The following is a 2443-nucleotide window of genomic DNA, read 5'->3' as shown; positions in this document are numbered from 1 at the left end:
TGCCGCCTTGGTGCTGCCGACCGTCTGGACCTTGCAGATGTTAGCCCTTCCGCATACAACTCCTCCTCCTCTACTTCCTCCACCTCCTCTTGTGCCACCACCTGACTCCGAATTCTGTTTAACATGTGCTCCAGCATGTAAATCACCGGAATAGTCATGCTGATAATGGCATCGTCAGCACTAAACATCTTCGTCGCCATTTCAAAACTGTGCAGAAGGGTGCATAGGTCCCTGATCTGAGACCACTCCTCCAGCGTGATTTGCCCCACCTCTGGATCTCGTTGGCCCAGGCTATACGTCAGAACGTATTGCACCAGGGCTTGTCGGTGCTGCCACAGTCGCTGCAACATGTGCAGAGTTGAATTCCACCGGGTAGGCACATCGCATTTTAGCCGGTGAAGTGGCAGGCCCAACGACTTCTGTAGAGATGTAAGTCGCTGAGCTGCGGGATGCGAACGGCGGAAGTGAGCACACAGCGACCGTGCCCTCTGCAGAAGGCCATCTAGTCTGGGATAGTGGGCTAAAAATTGCTGGACAACCAGGTTCAACACGTGAGCCATACAAGGCACGTGTGTGACATTGCCCCGGCGAAGGGCCGCACCCAGGTTTGCAGGATTGTCGCACACGGCCTTCCCTGGTTTCAGGTCCAGTGGAGACAACCATTCATGAAATTGGTTCTCCAGAGCTGACCACAACTCCTCAGCTGTGTGACTCACATTTCCCAGACATTTCAATATAAAAACCGCCTGATGACGTTGAGCCCTACTGCCAGCATAGTAAGGAGGTGTGCAGGATCCCTTCTGCGCAGTTAGAAAGCTTGTGGCATGACCAGACAGGCTTTGGGTGCAGGTGGAAGACCGAGAGGAGGTTGAGGAGGCAGAAGCAGTGGAGGAACTTTGACATAAAGAGGATTGACGCACAACTCGTGGGGACGGCAAGACTTGGACAGCAGCCCCTTGTCCTGCTGTCACCATAGTTACCCAGTGCCCAGTCAGCGACATGTAACGCCCCTGTCCATGCCTACTCGTCCAAGTGTCTGTGGTGAAATGCACCCTGTCACACACAGAGTTTCTCAAAGAAGCGGTGATGTTGTGTGCGACATGCTGGTGGAGCGCAGGCACACCTTTCTTTGAGAAGTAGTGCCGACTGGGCATCTGGTACTGGGGCACTGCGACGGACATAAGGTCTCGAAAATCCTCTGTGTCCACCAGGCGGAAAGGCAGCATTTCTGTAGCCAAGAGCTTGCAGATGGTGAAATTCAACCTCTTAGCTTTCTCATGGCTAGGAGGAAATGGTCTTTTACTTGTCCACATCTGAGGGACCGAGGGCTGGCTATTGTGCTTAGACGGGGTTGATAAGGGTGTCCCCGGCAAACTGCCGGTCTGTGAGGAAGATGCAGGCGGACATGTTAGGTTGCCTTGATCCAAAGGTGGTGCTATCGATGTCGGACAGCGCTCAACACCAGCTGGTGTTACCACCTCCAAAGAAAATGATGACCTGCCAATCACGCTGGCTGTTGCGGGTAAAGAGGTGGCAGGTCTGCGCCCCAAAACAGGTGTGACTGCTGTCCCCCCAGTCACAGAGGATGAAGAGGCCGCGGATGCACAAGATATGGCAGACGGTGGTTGGCCCGGCCGGCTAGGCCGCATTGTAGCACACTGAGCTTCCCACTGCAACTTATGCTTCATGTCCATGTGCCGGTTCATGCATGAAGTACTCAAACTATGTATTTTTTGGCCTCTACTTAGCTTTTGCTGACAAATGTTACAGATAACACGAGTTGGGTCATCTTTATCGATCTGAAAAAATGCCCAGGCTATGCAAGGCTTAGCACTCATGCGACCTGAAGAGCCACCACGACTTGTGGTGAGAGGCAGAGTTGTGTTTGAGGATGCAGTTGTTGACGTGCTTTCAGTACTACGTCTCTGTCCAGGAAGGCGCAGCCTGACTTCGTCGTCACTAGCATCTTCCTCCACCTCCTGTGCTGACCTCATCTCTTGGCTGACTGTGGGTTGACAGTAAGTGGGATCTCCAACCTAATCATCATCACCCTGTGCGTTATCACACCCGTCGTCCTCAGAGCCAACCTGTTCCTGCCCTGACAAAAAACTAAAGTTGTCGCTCCAATCAGGTATTTGAGTCTTATCATCGTCTTCCTCATTGTCTCCACCAACAGGAGTTACAGTTTGGTATCCGTTGAAGCACCTGCTGTTTTTGTGCCTCATCTGGAATTTTTAACGATTGGCGTGGCCGTAAGAAAGGGATCTTATCACATTGTCCGCTAAAAGAAGTAGACATTTTAGTTTGGCTGGAAGATGGTCTTTCTTCTGCAGATGTTACTGTTGCTTTAACACCTACCCCACGGACACAACCTTTTTTCCCCTTCCCAACACGCCTATTCCCCTTTCCACCAGCAGCAGGCCTTTTTCCACTCATTTTGGTG

This window comes from Phyllobates terribilis, unplaced genomic scaffold (genome assembly GCF_046119375.1).
Source record: "Phyllobates terribilis strain yellow unplaced genomic scaffold, ASM4611937v1 Scaffold_4__5_contigs__length_816908805, whole genome shotgun sequence".
Classification (NCBI taxonomy): domain Eukaryota; kingdom Metazoa; phylum Chordata; class Amphibia; order Anura; family Dendrobatidae; genus Phyllobates; species Phyllobates terribilis.
This window is presented reverse-complemented; position numbering follows the sequence as displayed.